The sequence below is a fragment of the Danio rerio genome, chromosome 19 (genome assembly GCF_052040795.2).
Source record: "Danio rerio strain M-AB ecotype USA chromosome 19, GRCz13ab, whole genome shotgun sequence".
NCBI lineage: Eukaryota > Metazoa > Chordata > Actinopteri > Cypriniformes > Danionidae > Danio > Danio rerio.
In genome coordinates, this window is record NC_141039.2 from 15,909,534 (window position 1) to 15,929,567 (window position 20,034).

A 20,034-nucleotide genomic window follows, 5' to 3' on the forward strand; every position below is an offset into this window, starting at 1 on the left:
TAATTCGCTTAGCGACCCTGAGGAACCGGATGATGAGGCTATGCGTTCCCACGGTGCTGCCAGCCACCGCGTCATGACAGCGGAGATGGCAGCCACGTAACCTTGAGTGTGGAGGGCGACAGCCTGCTCTCCAGCTTCTCTTGGCGTAAAGAAAGCACAACGCTGATCTGGCAAATTACGGCGGTCTTCTCTGCGAGACACACACCATTCAGTGAATAGACTCCACTTTAGGGCATAGGCGCGCTCGGGGAGGGGGCTCTAGCCCGAGTGACGGTATTAGCCACCGCAATCGGAGGTTACCTAAGTCTTCCTCGCGCTCCAAAGATCAGCGAGGGTGCCAGATGGTGCCCTGTCCCTGAAAGAGTAGGTGCTCTCTCGAAGGGACTGCCAGGGGAGGGCTATCGCGAGGGAGAGCTCTGACATCCAGGACCGGTTGAGCCAGAGGGGCGCAACCAGCAAACTGTTCCTCGTCCTCCCTGACCTTGCACAGTAACTGCGCGAGCAGGCTCACTGGGGAAAACGCGTATTTGCGCATGCCCCGAGGCCAGCTGTAAGCCAGTGCATCCGTGCCGAGAGCACTCGGTCAGGGAAAGAACAACTGGCAATGAGCGATCTCGGGGGAAGCAACAGATTGATCTGGGCTTCCCTGAATCGCGCCCATATCAGCTGAACAGACTCGAGGTGGAGTCTCCATTCTCCAGGACGTAAGGCTGCCGTGAGAGCGCATGAATGACGTGCAGCGATTTTAGCCACGGATGACTCCAGAGGAGCAGACGGCGGGCGAGCTGAGACATGCGGCGAGAGCGCATACCCCCCATACAGCTGATATACGCCGCGGCTGCCGTACTGTCCGTCCTGACCAGCACGTGTTGCCGCTCCAGCACCGGAAAAAAACGGTGGAGAGCGAGGAACACTGCCAACAGCTCCAGGCGATATGCCAATGCAACTGGGTACCTTCAACAGGTCCGCAGCCGCATGCCCGCAACGCACAACCCCCCAGCCCGTGTTGGAAGTGTCTGTTGAAACGACAACAAGACTGAACGCCTGTCCTAGAGACACCCAGGACTGTAGGAACAAGGGGTCGCTCCAAGGGCTGAGGGCGCGGCGACACAGCGCAGTAACAGAGACTCGGTGTGCGTGCGCATGCCATGCACGTCTGGGGACTCGATCGTGAAGCCAGTGCTGAAGTGGTCTCATATAGAGTAATCCGAGCGGCATGAAGTGGCTGCGGATGCCATATGCCCCAGGAGCCTCTGAAATAGTTTCAGTGGGACCACTATTTTACTGTCAAGCTCTCTCAGACAGTACAGCATCAGCTGAGCGCGCTCTCTGGAGAGGCGCGCTGCCATGGTGACCGAGTCCAGCTCCAGCCCGAGAGAAGAGATCCTCTGCACGGGGGCGAGTTTGCACTTTTCTCGGTTGACCTGAAACCCCAACAGGTGGAAGTGCCGGAGCACTTTGTCTCTGTGCATAATCAATTGCTCCGAGAGAGGGCAAATCAGCCAGTCGTCAAGAAAATTGAGTATGCAGATGCCCGCGAGCCGAAGGGGCGCTAAGGCACCCTCCGCGGGCTTGGTGAGGACCCGCGGAGACAGAGAGAGCCCGAAGGGGAGGGCTTTGTATTGCCAAGCTCGACCTTCAAACGCAAACCGCAGAAACTGACGGTGGCGAGGAAGAGTGGAGACATGGAAATACGCGTCCATCAGGTCTAGTGCTGCAGACCAACCCAGAGGACGAACGCACCGGAGTATGCGCTTCTGCATAAGCATTCTGAACGGCAGCTTGTGCAGACAGCGGTTCAAACCGCAGATCTAGGATTGGCCATGACCCACCGCTCATTTTGGGCACGATGAAGTGTGGGCTGTAAAACCCGCTCTCCATCTCGGCTGGAGGGAGCGGCTCGATTGCATCCTTCGCCAAGAGGACAGCAATCTCCTCTCGCAAGTCAGGGGCGGACAGGGGGCTGACCCTGGTGAATACACACCCGTGACTTGGGGGGCCGTTTCGCGAACTGAATCGCATAGCCGAGTCTGATTGTGCGTATGAGCCACCATGAAGAGCTGGCCCGCGCTAACCAGGCAGGCAGAGCTCTCGCTAATGGACTCATCGCTACAATCGTTGATGTACCAGCAGTGGGGCAGTGCGGAGTGGGTGTGCTGATCCGGGAAGCGCGCGGGTCCCACGGAAAAGCTGGAGGTGAGATATTTGCTCTCACTCCGCACCCGAGCTCCGGAGGGGAGGCTCGAGGGGTGGGAGAAAGGAGACCGTCCTCCCAGCGCTCGTGAGCCACTGGCGAAACGCACCGAATCTGCAAGCTAGAAGGCATAGCGTCCCAGACTGGCAGATTTTGGGCTGTCACATCCGAGGAAGTGGAAAAGTACTCTTTCATGATGTTTTGGCATGATGTGGCAGTAAAAAAGTGCCGTTGGAAATGGGACCCCGCCCGAGGAAAGAGAAAGTTCCCTCTTCTCCAGATGGCCTGTCCCAGGGACACTTCGCGGTCCGTTGCCGGACTTAGCGGCATTCTGGGCAGGGGGGCTGCCTGCTTCCGAGGTGCCCGACGCGCTTGCTTCGCCAGAGGCGTGTGCGGGGGCGGAGCAGCTCTCGTAGGCGGGCGCCTTCGGCGAGGAGCAGGTATGAATGGCACGGCGGGCGGAGCGGGCCACGGACCGCCGATAAGACATCACCCACCAACTGCTCTCTCACCGCCTTGAATTCCTGGGTGAATTCACAGACAGTGTCGCCGAACATGGCTTGGGATATGGGGAAGTCAAGAAAGCGGACTTTGTCGACTTCGCGCATATCAGCCAGGGGTGGCGCTCCTGGATCACTAATGTGGACATCGTCCTCCCCAATGCACACGCAGCGGAATCAGTAGTCCGAAGAGCTAAGTCGGCGGCGGTGCAAAGCTCGTAAGCCTGGGTTGGACCCACCCTCGTGCAGCTCGGCCAGCGCCTGCGCTTGGTAGCGCTGGTAGGTGGCTATCGCATGCAAGGCGGAAGCAGCCTGGCCCGCAGCAATGTAAGCTCTAGCTCCGAGGGAGGCAGATAACTTACATGCTTTGGATGGGAGACGAGGCGGACCCCGCCAAGAAGAGGCGCCGCACGGATTGACCGCCATCGCGCACTCAACCTGAGGAATCGCCACATACCCCCTGGCTGTTCCACCGTTAAGAGTGGTGAGGGTGGAGGGACACGCAGCACGAGCAGAAAAAAGTGCTTTTCAAGACCGCGTGAGCCTACTGTGCACCTTCGGGAAGAAGGGAACGCCCCTCTAGTCGGTCCGGCCACGGAGCTGGGGGATAAACCATCTCCAACCCACGGCCGAAGCAGCCCGGGAAAGCACGGCTAACATGTCCGTTTCAGGATCAGCCCGAAGGGGGCGAGCGGGTCTGGATCATCATCGGACAATGAAAGCCCACCCTCCGATGCCGCGGTGGACGTCTGGTCTCCGGTGTCATCGGGCGTAAGGGCTACCATCTGTTAGACGGATCGCTTCCCCCGCTCGAAGCTTGGATGGAGCGCTTAGAGGAGCGGGAGGTCCGCGGGCCCGTGGGCGACGGATTATCTCTCGCTTGAAACCCTCAGATCTGCCCAAGTGCCCGCTGCAGAGCAGGGGACAACTGGGGTGGTTCGCCCTTTTGCAAAGGCTAGCCGCGATCTTGCGCAACAGTCATGGCATCGCAATGACGACATGAACTGCCCGCGAGCAGCGCATTAACATGCTGGACCCCCCAGGCATGTAACGCAGTGCCCGTGCCCATCATCCGAGGACAGGAACCCACCGCATCCAGAAACGCACAGTCGGAGCGCCGTCCTGAAAAGGACGTGCTGCACGACTATGTTGCTCTTTCTGTGAAGTTTGCAACTTTATACGCACTGCTCTGGAGGACCGGACCCAAAGAACGCCAGGCAAGGGAGAAACCCAGCTCGACCGTCTGCCGCTGCGTGTACACACTCTGGACCGGGAGAATGCTCTCGTTCGCTCAGAATCGCTGGTCACAGCAGGAGGAACCCTCATCGACTCGATCAGAAAGTCTCTGCAGCGAAAAGGATGGCGTTTGCTCGCTCCAGGTGTGCTTATATGCTGGGATAATTGGCAATGAAACACACCTGTGCAAGCTTACGCTGCCAATTCATCGCATTCATTGGCCCGTTCAATACTCTTTCAGACAAGCGGCTTCTGATCCGAATCCTCCCATTTCGTGGATTTCAATCAATCCACTCTATGGCACTGAAGTTCCTCTACCGAAGGGGAACAACACATTTCTTTTTTACATGACAACCTAATTGTTTTATGCTCAATCCAATTAAATTTGTAAAAATGATTAAGTTAAAGAGCCCATATTATGGGTTTTTGAAAATTCCCCTCCATGTAGTGTGTAACACAGCTCTAAGTGAAGTGAAGTATCCAGCTAAGGCTTAAATCTGTAAGAATACAGTGTTTAAAACTGTTGATTCATCTATAAAAGAGTCGAATCATAGTGCTTCAAACGAGTCGCCTTGATACCGACTCATTAGGTGTTTCGCCATGACGTACGAACGAAACAAAGTTTTTCACGTGCACGCGCAAACCCGGGAGATTTCAAACCTGAGGCCCCGCCCTCTGACGCAGTAACCCAGACACACACACACACACACACCCACAAACACACGCACACCCACAAACACACGCACACAAACATGCCGGTCGATTGAAGTCACACTGCAGATGGATATATTGAGTCTCTACCCAAAGATGAAACATCAGCATTATAACCAAGCAGTTGGAAACTTCTGGAAGCTACATGCTACAAAGAATACTTCATCTGAGTTTGTTAAAGGAAGGATCAGTAAAGAGTAACTGATGGACGTCAGGATGGGTTTCTTCCTACATTTCTCAAGTGTAAGTACGTGCGGTTAAAGTTGTTGCCTCGTTTACTCTAGCTTGCAAATGTATTTAGTTGTGATTTGTTACTTGTAACCGCGTGTACTGTATCAGGTTAACTGGATATATTATCTTATCGCGTGCAAAGTCACGTTAAAAACGCGACGCGTGCTGTTTGTTTATGGAGCTCCGTGCTAGAGTTCTGCTCCCGCGATTTATTCGGAAATGTATTCCCGCGCCGCAGAAATCTGGCGCGGGGAGAGAGAGAGAGAGAGAGAGAGAGAGAGAGAGAGAGAGAGCGAGAGAGAGAGCGAACGAACGAACGAGCTTTGTGTACTTTGTGCTGTGTGTATGTGTTTATACAGACACCTTGGCTGTCTGGACTGTATACTGGGTGATATTTGGTTGTGTTCTCCGCTCTAGCGGGACCGGGCGCGGCGGGCAGAAAACGGAGCGGGTTCTCAGGCTAAAACCTGGCGGGTGCGGGCTGAAGCGGGAGCGTTGTCATCCGGAGGTGTGTGTGTGTTTTTGTGTGTGTGTGGTATGGCGAGTACACGACTGTCTCCTTCGTTCGGTTATCCGTGGCACTATCCACTCGCCATAGTGTGGCAGCTAAAGTCCACGCCTACACTATCGAGCGTGTATGAACTGTGATTACTTTTTAAATTGCTGATTAGCTATTGGCCATTTCCCTCTCTGACTGAAGGCAGTCGACCAATCGCGACAGACTGTCATCGGTCCAATCAGCGCAGATTAGCTCCGCGCTAAGGAGGGGTTTGGGAACAAATGAATCACTGGACGATTCATACAGGAGTCGCTGGGATAATTAGATAAAAATAAATGCAGATTATAAGACCATGAAAGTGTTTTTTGACCTTGCATGCATATTAGACTGTTGTTGGAGACCCTTACAACCAAGATATGACCTTATTTCATGTATAATATGGGCTCTTTAACTCAGTTTGTTTTGGGACAACATAAAGGAATTGCATGGAACCCAGCATTTTTTACAGTGCATGTGTAACTTGTCTGTGCTTCTTGTTGACAATATTTCAAAACATTGAGGTAGTTGTCACTGTTATGCGGATAAGGCTACAGCTTTATATTTAACTCCCCTCTCAGGTCATGGGAGGACTTTGGAAAAACACATTTATATTTCATAGATCTATATTCTGATAAAATCCCAATTGATTTAATTGGTCACATGTGGTGAGAGGGCTGTGTTATTTATTTTATTTTTTGTTTGCACGTTCACTTTTTTGTCATTTATCATAACCACTAAAATAAAGCAGTTTCACATAATTGATGTGTGTGTTTTTGTATATATGTTTAAAGAAGAGCTATGTACTATGTATGGAACACTACAAGGATCAGACCACCTCTTCCAACCCGGGTGGGCCTGGGATAGCTTTATACAATAAGTTTGAGATTAAGACAGAGTTGCAGAGTCTCTCTATAATCTTTGACTTTAAGTTTTGAAAACTTTTATTTGAGAAATTGTGGGATTCTTGTTGAAAATATTACAAGTCACTTTTTAAGATTGAACAATTAATTATCAGTTTATGGGTCTGTGTGTTCTTTCTGTATGTTATGTGTTGTGGTGTGTGTGCATGCGTGGGTGGGTATGTCTGCTTACCTTTTCATGGTAATGCGCATTCTGATCAGCTGACCTAATCAGAGAATCCCAGCTGATACCTGTTTTGTGGGGTATGTAACGGTCTGTGTTTCACTGCTAATTATCAGTCTGTTGTTGTTTTTATCCTATTGTCTGTGTCATGTCCAGATATTCTCTATAGCAGGGGTCACCAAACTTGGTCCTGGAGAGCCGGTGTCCTACAGATTTTAGCTCCAACCCCAATCAAACGCACCTGAGCAAGCTAATCAAGCTCTTACTAAGTATACTTGAAACATCCAGGCAGATGTGTTAAAGCAAGTGGGAGCTAAACCCTGCAGGGTCACTGGCCCTCCTGGACAGAGATTGGTGACCCTTACTCTATAGTCTAGATCAGGCATGTCCAAGCTCGGTCCTGGAGGGCCGGTATCCTGTAAAGTTTAGTTCCAACCCTAATCGGACACACCTGGGCTAACTAATTAAGCTCTTACCAGGCTTTCTAGAAACATCCTTAGAGGTGTGTTAAGGCAAGTTGGAGCTAAAATCTGCAGGACGCCGGCCCTCCAGGAACAAGTTTGGACAAACCTGCTCTAGGCTGTCGGATGACGTGTTTGTTTGCACCTGTGGGAGCTCTCTGTCCTGGATGTTCTTCAAGTCTCTTTATCATTTTGAACTCTAAGACTATGTTTACTGTTGCAATTCATTAGTCTTTCACTTGCAGTTGGATTCTCCCGGTCTCTTACATGACATAAAAATGCAAGTGAGAAATTACATTAATTACAGCATTACTTTTTTATTATATGTGCCTTCATTACAGCATCTTTTTCGCACTATTGTCCTTTACTTTTCCATTCTCTTTACACTAACCCTGTTCTACTCACAGGTGAATGCTGTGCATGCTCACATTTTGTAATATTATTCTTTTTGTAAAATAACTTTTTGTTTGTTTTTGGCTTAACTCTGTGTGGTATCAGCACTTATTTATTGATGATACATACTGAAAGTGGTGATAAATTGCACTAATAATGATTATTTGGTTCTTAATCACAGAGAAACCACTTTAAGTACTACAGTACATAGCCCCAAATCTCCTAAGTATGATTACTAGTGGTATATAGCATTTAAATTGGTTCCACTGTAATTTTGAGCTAAATAACAGCTTAGTGGTGCCATGCATTTTTTTTTTCTATAGTGCTTTTTTTGTATTTAGAGAGTTGCTAATAGTACTGCAGACAGATTTTGTCTATAAGTCTAGAAAGAGGTCATCTTTGTTCCGAAGCACTTAACCTTGTAAAGTCCTTCTGATTTTTTTTTTCTTTTTTACTTTAAAATGCTGCAGCTAGGACAGTTTTTCTCCATTGAGTTAGCCTCACACATAGGCAGTTTTAATAACTGAACCATGTTTTTTTTTTCTTTTTTTTTTTGCACATCTTGCTGTGGTCTCATTTATTGTCACACTTTCCTTTTGTAGGTAGGCAGTATTCATTAACGTTTTTTCATTCATACCTTGACTTTGGGTTGTGGTTTTATATCTGCTTATTCATGCTTGTCATCCTAAGTCATCCATGTATTGTAATTAAAATAATCCTGAACAAAGAAACAGTGATCAGACATCTTTATTAAAACATATACTATTTTATGCAACGTAAGTAAACCTCTTAATAAATGTCAAAATAATAATAAACAATTATTCCAGCTATTTATATTTAACTCCATACTCACTTTAAAAGTTGTCGAAATGCATTCTGGAACAGAAAGAACAATAAACATTGTGTTTGCAGTTTAACACCCAAAAGGAAAAAAAAACAAAAACATAAAAATTAATTAATTAATTAATTAATAATAATAATAATACATAAAATGAAAGTGACACACTTCTTCTGGAGATGCTGTCATGTTAAATCTATTGATCTACTATTCACATGCTTGGTGAAAGTTGTTTTGGCACAGCTTTGCTTTGGCAAAGGTCAGTGTTGACAGAACCAATGCATCTCCAGTGGAAAACAAGCAAATGTAAGGTGCCATAGAATGAAAAGAGAAGACAAGGAAATTAAAGGTGCTGTAGAGTGAAAATCTGGATATACATTGACATAGCTGAATAATAAGAGTTCAGTAATGAAATGGAAATGACATACCGTAAGTCTTGTTTCCTCATTCTCATGTAAATCTAATAAGTATAAAATCCCAGTAAAAACCAGGCCAGTTGGAATAAAATACAAATTCTGAGGACCCACATGACATCATTAATATGCATGCCCCAAGGAGCATTTGATTTCCAGAGTGTTTCCTAATGAGATTAGAACAGTTTTATTTATTAATTATTTTTTTACTAAACTTTCCCCCTTTTTTATTTTCAGCTTGTATAATACTATAATATGTATGTGGACTAACAGTAAATAAAACAAGAAAAGCATAATGGACCGCAATTAATGACAATTAATTTTAATGTTTGCTATGTCTGAATTTATTTAGCAAATGCATTTACATGTACTTCCAGAGTTGGCTCATGGCATAAGCAAGCTAAGCGGCTAATCTATTGGCATAATGTATACATATCCTTTAAATGAAAGACATGACCAAAACCCTTCCTAGAAGTGACCGTCCGGCCAAACTTAGATTTCTTTGGTGAGAGAGGTAAAGTATAACCCAAAGATCACTGTGGGCTGAGCTCCAGAGATGCAGTCGGGAAATGGGATAAAGTTGTAGAAAGACAACCATACATGAAGCCCTCCACCAGTCGGGGCTTTATGACAGAGTGGCCCAACAAAAGCCTCTCCTTATTGCAAGACACATGAAAAGAAACACCTGATAGACTCCTGGATGGTAGGAAATAATATTCTCTGGTCTGATGAGACCAAGATAAAACTTTTTGGCCTTAATTCTAAGCAGTATGCGTGGAGAAAACCAGCCACTGCTCATTACCTGTCCCAATAGTGAAGCATGGATGGTGGCATCTTCATGTTGTGGGGGTGTTTTCAGCTGCAGGGACAGGAAGCCTGATTGCAATCGAGGGAAAGATGAATGTGGCCAAGTACAGGGATATCCTGGAAGAAAACCTTCTCCACAGTGCTCAGGACCTCAAACTGGGCTGAAGGTTTAACCTTCCAACAAGACGATGACCCTAAACACACAGCTAAAATAACAATGAGGGATGGAATCACAGTTAAGACTTCTTTAGTCTCATAATTTAAGTTATTAAATGCAAAAAAAAGATATGCATTAGACTTTAGCAGTTGAACTTAAAGGTGTTAGTTAATGAACAGTTATTAATCAGTCTGACAAATCATGATTGTACACAAAGCATATTTATTCATTCACTTTTTTTGTTTGTTTGTTTATTTGCTTGCTACAGGAACCAATATAGTCACTGTGCTAGGCAACTGTTCATCTGTGTGTCGTAACTCCTTCAGGGTTAGTGCATATTTCATGAAAATGATCTTCATCGGTTACCTGTCTCCATCTTTCCACCCTCATACTCCTACTCTCTGTCAGGGTTCAGGCATTTTAGCTTTGTCTTTTGATCTTTTCTCAATTCATAATGTTCGCTGCCTCGCTGGCTTCTCTGACATTTTTATACCTGCTGTAAGCCAGCAAAAGGAAAGGGGAAAAAAACAAAACAAAGTTCGATTCGCCTTGATGTTTTCAAAATGGACACTTTCCACCAAAGATTGAGTTCTTTCTCCTTTTACTGTCTTACCAAACACCTGCTTTGATGTACCAGATGCACAAAATTTTTAAATGTGTATAGTGTTCATTCCTGTCTCAAATGCTTTAGATATTAAAAGTCACACTCAAAGCTTTGAAGATCTGTCTTCTGTGCATACTTAAATTAAATAAGTACACAAATATAAACATTTGTGTAGGGTTCCATTCTATCAGCACAATGATGCAATCTAATGAATGGTTGAAGGTTAAATGCATGTAGGCCTTTTATAGTGCCTATTAAAATAATTATTTTGTTAATTGGAATTAAGTAATTTATTTGTTTCCAGGTCCGAACTGTAATCCCAGTACAATTTTAAGTGATCATTACATTTAGAATTATTATTTTTTTTATTAGAAATGGATCACATTAATAAAAAGTTACAGGTTTTTATTTATTTTTTTATTTATGTATTTATTTATTTATTTATTTTATTTTTGCTTTGGTACATGTCTCAGATCAGAATTGAAATTTGCAAAACAGTAAGTGTATTTCTCAATGCAATCCCAGTCTATTGCTCAAAATCCATAGTTCCACAAAAGACATGACTTGATGATTGAACAGGTTATCTTGAGAATTTTTGTCAGAACTAAAAACTGCACCAAAGCGACTGGGGAAAACTGTAATAAACCTGAATACACTCTACCTTCAGTTATTCATTCATTACAAACCAACTGTAGTATTGACTATGTGTGTCTGCACCACTTGAGCTTGTCAGCTTGATTCTTAGTGAGAGGTTTGCAGGCAACTGGCACATTTAAAGCCAACTGCCTGCTCCTTGTTCTTTGACAGAAAAGGTAGTCTACCTATTTTTTTACCATGCAACTTCCCATATCAAAAATTGTCACCAATGAAAAGGCCAACAGTGAAATGAAGTATTCATTAGCCGCATTTCCACTGTCGGGCCAGTGCAAGCCAGGGTTTTTATCGAGTTTAAGTAGTGTGGCCAAAATCATGTTACTTTTCCACTGTCAGGCTAGTAGCTCACAGCGTATCATGCAAACCCCGCCCCCAGAACATCCCCCGAATCAAACATCACACAACCCGCCCACTTTAGCAGAAATCAGGCAGATACAGCACACAATCGCATCATCACGAAAGGAGTAAAATAAAAACAACCAAAACAAACTAATGACCCGTTACTGTACAGCATTACATTATATTTCTATACGCACAAGCCTATGAATTATTATTCATTATATTTATTTACTCACAGACCGACTGTTAGCATCGTGCATCGAGTGGTCGCGCCACCAACAGAGGAACCCAGCGCAGTGAGCGCACCCATTCATAATATAAAACAAATGAAACAAATAACACATAATAACAAACATAATAGTGCAGTTGAGTTATTTACTGTAAATAATATGCTGCACTAAACAGAAACAAATTATAGTATATAACATCTCCCTCAGTCATCTTTCAATCAAGCAAGTTTCTCGCGTCAGCCCAATGAATGTTTGGCGACGTCACCAACCAGAGCGAGAGGTGGCAGTAACACACCAAAAGGTTTGTTGTCGACCACCGTAATACAGGAAGAAGAAGAAATTGTCATTCTTGTCATACTATTGATTTACTTTTATCAGCTAGACACCGGCCTAACAGCTCTGTGAATGTCCATGCCATCACTTATTAATCTGCGATCGGTAAATGTAGCTTGTGTGGACGCTACTGTGCTACTTGCTTAAAATAAAAGCTACTTGATTTAGAAAGAAGTGACGCTACCACCATGCTACTGAGAAATGTAGTTGAGCTAGTAGCAACACTGTGTGGTGGCAATGCTTCTAATGTAGAAATTTCTTTATTACTGATAGCCAAAGCTGTTTCAGTAACCGATAAGGGCTTCGGTGCACAGAACTGCACAATAAGTGGTTGGCGCCGACGAGCAGTACTACACACGCTGTGTTTGGCACCCCTCACATGGGAGTCCAGGGCCGTAACACCCATTGTCGCTAGCTTAAAAGATTTCCGGCATCAATAGCAGTCGCAGCACAGGCACAGGCTTGACCCAAAAGTAATTCGGATTCCTTGGCCACAGCGAATTAAACAGACACTTTCTCATTTTAGCCGACAAACTTGGCTAGCGACTATTTTGTTCTGTACCTCACCTCAAGTAAACATAGTAATGGGTGCAAACGCTTTCGCGCTTTCTGCTATTACGTGGAGCTTGAAATGCACTCAACATTACGCTGCATGAATTTTTAATTAGCTTACATTAGTAACAGTTAATTTTGTTATGGTATGAACTTAATCCTAAAAGAGGTAAAATAAATGAATAAAATAAGACCTTTGTAACGAAATCCAAGACTTTGTATAATAATTCAAGGCTATTAAGGCCTTCATTTGAGATTATCAAATTTGAAACTTTTTCAATGCTTTTAAGACCCCGCGGGTACTCTGAATGTAGCCCTCCTAAATGCTATTGCAATAGAAGAAAACAGTTCTTCAAATAGAAGGAAACACAGTGTATACAAATTCCAACTAGTATGGTAAAGTTTCACAAAGTGCCAGACTGCACTCACACGGCACTTTGCATACAGGAACAGCTATATCAATATGATGAGAGAGAAGAGCTTGTGCTCAGCAATGTGAAGTGCATGTTTGACAATCAGTGACACCACTCCAACTACAGTATATATATTCCTGAACAGATCAAGTGCTTTTCCCAATCGTGCTGCACATATCAGTAGGTTTGCAAGGTAGCAGCTGATGTTCAGTGACAAATTTGCAGCTTTAACAATCAATTATAGTTCCTGTTTATTGATAAGGTGGGAATGAATTATGAACTCAAATGGCCTTGAGCACATTAAGCTTCCTTTTCCAGCTGACCAAAAGTAAAAAAACAGACAGACTAACATTAGCTTAGATGCCATAATTATTGTAACCTACAAATCCTTTTTAAGGTTTAAATTTTAAAATGGGTTTTATGTGTTGTGTGTATGCTAGTGCAAAAAACATATCTGCATTATAATCTGGATTTAAACTGACAGAATAGAGTGTCTCTACCTTTTGTTGAACAGTGTACTGTAGGTGCAAAGTGAGAAAAATGCACTGTCTGCAGTCTGCTTCTATTACCTTGGTATTATCAACTGGCCAGATTTTGGAACCCATTGGACGTGAAGAGCTGTAACGTGATAGGAGTACATCCAGGTACAGGACAGCTAACTCATTCAGGAATTGTAGGTAATCAACATAATTTATAAAGTTCGTCATCTTGGAATTATAAGGTTCTATCTAGGTTCTGAATGATTTTGAGGTATTGAGCTTCAAACTTTTTGGATTTCATAGCAAACAGTATGTGTGTAACATTTTTTTTTTTTAAAATAAAAACTCTTAAAATGTTAACAGCTTATAAAAAAAACATTCCATAATTTAAATAAGTTTAATAATCATTTAATAAGAATATGTCAATAACTCAATTTTGACAAAAATGTCAGTCATTAGAGCCTAATAATTCCAAGGTGACGATTTTTATGCAATATGTAGTCGGGAGCCAATGTTAATAGAACCGTACTAATATGATCATACATTTTAATGGTTTTAATAACCTAACTGGTACTTGAACTGCCTAAAGTATATAGTTGAAAGTATATATATATATATATATTTATGTGTGTGTGTGTGTGTGGGGGGGGGGGGGGGGGGGGGGCGGGGGGGGAAGCAGTGGGGCAGTAGGGACTAAGGCCAAAGAAGAAGAAGATATATATATATATATATATATATATATATATATATATATATATATATATATATATATATATATATATATATATTCTTCTTTTTTGGCCCTAATCAAGACAAAGACATAGGAAATAAAAAAGAAAAACTGTACAAAATAACAAAATATAAGGAAAAATGGTTTTGCACACATATAACAAGTCTAGCAATAATATTATTACTAATAATAATAATAATAATAATAATAACAACAAAACATTGGTATTAAATGCAGTTATGTGAGGTGTTGGTCTGTGATTGTTGTGGTTATAAAATAAACATCTCTAAATCATTGTGAGTTTGAAAAGGATGAATTAAGGAGAGTATAGAAAAAAGGTTTTATGAGTAATAACAACAATAATATAGGAATAAAAGGCAGTGAATGAAACAAGACAATTCATGTAAAATTGTACCTTAAATAAGTCATTTAAAAAAGCAAGACAAGGGAAGAAAACTATATATATATATATATATATATATATATATATATATATATATATATATATATATATATATATATGTGAATAAATAAAATAGATTTACACAGATTAATTTATGCTTTTTGATAAAAACGTTTGTCCTCCAAAATGACAGAATGAATGCATTGTTTCAGTGGTCAATCAGTTCATCTAAAAATACAGCCAATCAACAATGAAACATTTCCTCTGCTTTCATTTCTCCAATTATTTCTGAATAACTGTCTTTAGCAAAGCTGCAACAATTTTCCCATTCATTAGCATATTTTTCCGAAAGCAAACATTATGTTTATAGAGCTACAGTAAGAATCTCAGCACTGCATGAGTGAGTTGTAATAGCCTGTTCTCAAACCTGCAATTATGATTCATTTTCTAACCGCACATAACTAGGAATACAGATCGTAACAAGGCTTTGCTTCATATGCATAATGAAGAGCTTTATGTCATCTGTCAACCCCTTTCAAGTACTCCCAAGACTAGTACCAAACAGTAATTGGTTTTTGTGCATGTTAATGAAGGTGAAGAGAAACATGTTGCCACTGTTTTGCTTTATATGATGATGCATTTGACTTGGTACTTTACTGTACATATGGTATGGAGGGAAATGGTGAATTAGTTATGCATTAAAATGTATAAATGAAAAAAAGAGTTTAATGAAAAAACTAAACTTTAATAAGTTTGGTTTATGTAACTGTTTTTTTTTTAAATACTTGCTAACACTTTACGATAAGGTTGTATTAGTTATTGTCAGGTAATTTATTTACTAACATAAACAAACAACGAACAATACATTAATTAGAGCATTTTTTCTTGTATCATTCATTCATTTTCTTGTCGGCTTAGTCCCTTTATTATTCCAGGGTCGCCACAGTGGAATGAACTGCCATTTGTTCTTGTAAATGAATGGAAATACAGTTAGCATTGTTAGTTCGTTAACTCACGGTGCATTAACTAATGTTAACATGCATGAATTTGGATGTTTAACATGCAATAGTAAATGGTAAACTACTGCATGATTGATAAATGTTGCTCATCATTAGTTTATGTTAGTAAATATATTAACTGATGAAACTTCAATTGAAGAAAACTACATTTAAAGCTTCATTCACACTACAAGCAACTCACAGCGGCAAATCGACAAGCGGCATTCATTTCAACAGAGAGCGAACAACTTCTGGTAACCTTCATCTACGCGAGCGACAGCAACCAGGTGTTGGGTGACGTGAAAAACTTGAGAATCCTTCATCTTGTAAATGAAGAGCGACTTTCTTGAGCGACAGCAAGTAGGAACACCAGAAAAGCTCACGTGATCCTCTCTCAGCTCACTCAGAGGTCGGTTGTACTCGTGCTGTATATACCTAGACACCCCTGCGTTTGAAGGTGGTCACCACTCAGAGCAACAGACCGCTACAAAGTCACTGCTAGTCTGAATGAGACATAACACATTGTACAGTCTATGAAATTGCACAACATATTTAAGCCTCTTTGGGTTTTCCCTGTTTTCTATAAAAGCGAATTAGATATTATGGATGTATAGTGTCATTAGCAAGATGGCACAAGAATACTAGTCACCAGTTAAAATTGCTTATTTCTCTGGATTTGGACATTCTTCAAACATTTGGTATAATGCAAGTACCTTAGTTAACTATATATATATATATATATATATATATATATATATATATATATATATATATATATATATATATATATATATATATAACTGTTCTATGGGTTTTTAGATATTTTAAACATCTTACAGGTTCTGTGATGAATTGCAAAATGAAAATAACATATTTAAAATCACTTGTACTATACAGTAGTTTCTTAAAATTTGAGGCTTCATCGGCTGTTTATTTGCAGACATTTACATAACATCACTGTTCAAATAAAAGGCAAGTGGCTATAGCAAGAGAACGACATATTACATTGTCTGATGGAAGCAAGCTTTCATATTCCCACTGTGCATCTCAGGGCATCTTGGTGAAATAGGATGATGATTGCCCACTATTTCAGCAGCCTTAGTTGCAGAAGGTTTTTTCTCATCTATTTTCTTCATAGGCTATTCGGGCTTACAATGGATCTATTGAAATGAGACTCTAGGGACAGCCATACACTCTCAGAAAAAAAGGTACAAAATTGTACCTTTTAGGGTACAAATGGCCCGTCACTGGGGTGGTACCCTGAAGGGTACAAATTTGTACCTCTATTTAAAGGTACAAAATTGTACCTTCTACATTTGTACCCTTTAAGGGACAATTTTGTACCCTACACACTAAAGGTACAAAAATGTACCTTTTTATATTATATAGTATTTTCAGGGTACTGAACCAGGCATTTTGATCCTTTGGTAACTGCATGCACAAATAAATAAATAAAATATTTTGGTTCACAGATGTCCATATTTATTTATTAATGTAGAAATATTTCATTACAACTCACAACTGAATGTGTTAAGAAATAAAATTACACAGCAAGTATAAAGCAGACATGTAAAACAGTAAAAAGAACAATTTAGATAAGAATAAAAACTTAATCTTAACTTAATACAAAGACCACAAGAATACTGTTTAAGATTTATAAACACATTACAAAGGCTACATCAAGTATTGCACTTCATAAAGTCCAAAGTATTTGTCTTTAGTCAGAATACTCGGTCATAATAAATAATTTGTCATCAACTTTTTCTCTGTATTTCAGAATGAAGGCAAACTTTCTCTATAAATTGCTTCAACAGTGCAGAAAACCATACATCAGTAGCCTCTTCCTCAACATCAGTAGATTACTCCTCATCATCCTCAAGTGGAGTTGTAATTTGTTGTAACACAATATGTGTTTATGCTTTTGTTAAACATGACATGTAAGGCACTCATATCTGGAAAATGTTCTTTGATAGTCATTAGGACCACAAGTTATTTAAAAATTTGCTTTATGCATGAATGATAGCAGTGTGCTGGATTAACTTGATGATTGTGATTATCCCAAGAGCATGTAGAGAAACAAAAAACAAGGTTGATCACTCTGGTAACTGGAGTAGATCGAGGCTTGTCACCGTCCACCGTTCATTCAAAACATTCCACTGTAGAAACATCAAGGTGTTCTTCTAATAAGATGGATATGTCAAAAATGTATATTCGTCCACATCATTAGCCCGGCCAATCGCAATCCCATCAACTCTGAAGACTGCCGTGACTCGTCTTGTTAACACAGTTGTCCAGTCGGTGGCCTCCTGTACTTGAACTGTTGGATGTGGTGAAGATGGTTCACTGTAAATGACAAAGCAATAATTACATTACTATCAGTCACTCCATCACTGATGAAGAGAAAATCAACATGCATAGAAAGTAAAATAATTAATATTCACTGATTAAGAAAAAAGTATCACAGATTAAAAGACTAATATAAATTTCATTCATTCATTCAATTTCTTTTCGGCTTAGTCCCTTTATTAATCTGGGGTTGCCACAGTGGAATGAACCACCAACTTATCCAGCATATGTTTTATGCAGCAGATGCCCTTCTAGCTGCAACCCAGTATTACGAAACATCCAGACACACTTATTCACACACACATTTATACACTACAGACAAATAAGCTTACCAAATTCAGCTACAGCGCATGTCTTTGGACTTGTGGGGAAACCGGAGCACTTGGAGGAAACCCTCACGAACACTGGAAGAATATGCAAACTCCTCACACAAATGCCAACTGACCCAGCCGAGGCTCGAACCAGCGACCTTCTTGCTGTAAGGTGACAGCACTACCCACTGTGTCATCCTAATATAAAGAATATCAAGCATTATAAAATGCATTAATCACAGCATATACTGAACAGAAAACAACATACGCACCGGAGCACAACGAAATGTTGAAGTGTCTCGCTTAACAAGGCTGGCAACATGAGAAGTGCTGCTGTAAAATCAATTCCTGTAACATAAGATGTGGCATACAAACAAATATGAAGGAATCCATACAAAGCTAGAATTTAATAATATTAATCAAGTGGAGAAAGTTTAGAAAGAGTACCTTAGAGTCAGGTCCATAGCATTCTTCAGTTGATCTCTCATCTTTCGATGAAAACCTAGAAAATAATTTTAAACACATGGGTGTACATTTATTGTTGTTTGTAAGTAAAAACCTACAAATTTAAAATAGTATGTAAGCCATTAAAACCATGGTAAAGGATAATGAGACATACTTACATCTTGTAACTGAGCCATGCTTTCATATGACATGCCTTCATTGGTCTGATGCTGTTAGGCTGCATTCTGTTGTTCAATCTTGTCCTGAAAGACAATTGGAAACTTCAAAAACTTCTGGAAAGCAATAAGATAAAGCAATAACTATTTACTTATTTTGAGATATTAATAAAATAGGTAAAATAGCTCAAGGTACCAGTTTCAGAACAGATGAGAAAAAATATTACATTAAAGAACAAAGTATAACTTAAAACGTCGATTTATACAACATGGTATGTTAATAATTCTACATTAACATAAGTATAACGTTAAACGATAGTAAAGCACCAACAATTCTGGACATGAGAGTTTGTGGACACTCCTCAACATTAATGTAACTTAGACACTGAAACGAAGATATGTACAAGCATACACACGCCACGTTTGTAACTAGCCACGTTTACATAATCAGTCGCTTTGCCGGTGACAAAATTGTGATTTTTCTTCACAAAATGGCGGTGTAACTTATATAACTTAATCGTCTAAAATTACATTTCAGCGGTCAACCGTGGCTAGAAAAATGGCCTCAAAATATAAAATATTATCGATAATTACAAATTTCCAGTATTAATAACAAAAGGTTTTATATCAAGGTATATAAGGACTTTAGTTGCGCGAGCTCCGGGCCATACCGCACATTACTCACGGGTCACGGCCCGATTCCGGTGCACGGATACGGCAGCGTCGCGCTTCTGCCGCCGCAGCTGGCCCGAGTGTATTTTGCTAATTGGGTTGCGATTATATTCCGCCGTGGCAACACTTATTAATAAAGCAGTAACGTAACGTAAGATATAAGGCGCGAATACGTAACGTAGGCGACAAAGGGAACTTTTACACCGAGAAAACTAACAGCATATAGTATGTTACTCACCGTCTATAACGTTATGTCCCTCGGTGACTTCGATAGCACATTGTATTAACTTCTTTAATAAGCTGCAGACATCTTAGCAAACTCCATCCTGCAGGCCAGCCCGGAGCACTTAAAGCGGGGGAAAGCCGAGACCCGAGAGTCAGACAAAATCAACAGAACACGGCTTCACATGTAAAAATGCGACTAAAAATATCTTTAATACATTCTTACCTGAAAAGTGTGGACTCCAAAATAGACTTTTCTTTGAAAAGCGTGCGAAGTTCTGTGTAAACAGCCAGCATACTCGACCGACCGCCTCAGTAACAAACACTACTATAACGTCTCAACCAGCCAAATTCTTAAAGAGACAGCAACATCACCACCTGTATGAAGATGCTGTCACTCTGCATGGTTCTTATTATACATCCTATATACTATAGGGTCTTAAACAGTAAGCAAAGACCAGTATTTACGTTTTTAATGATTAAAATTACATTCAATTATAAATTAAATTATTAACATTTTTGAGAAAAATGTAATTTAAATACATGAAAAAAATTAATTATTAAAA

General features: G+C 41.2%; 1 long non-coding RNA gene across 2 annotated transcripts; it reads right to left on the bottom strand.

Annotated features, from left to right (window-relative positions):
- Positions 1-16,759: 16,759 nt before the first annotated feature.
- On the bottom strand, positions 16,760-19,800 carry LOC137488486 (uncharacterized). 2 transcript variants are annotated; one of them, XR_015516596.1, is made up of 7 exons: positions 19,695-19,800; positions 19,485-19,592; positions 18,578-18,661; positions 18,402-18,456; positions 18,227-18,302; positions 17,976-18,152; positions 16,760-17,640 (listed from the first exon to the last, which is right to left on the bottom strand). It is a non-coding gene; the product is annotated as an uncharacterized LOC137488486 (long non-coding RNA). The 2 variants fall into 2 exon arrangements; XR_015516595.1 differs by lacking the exon at positions 19,485-19,592.
- Positions 19,801-20,034: the final 234 nt, after the last annotated feature.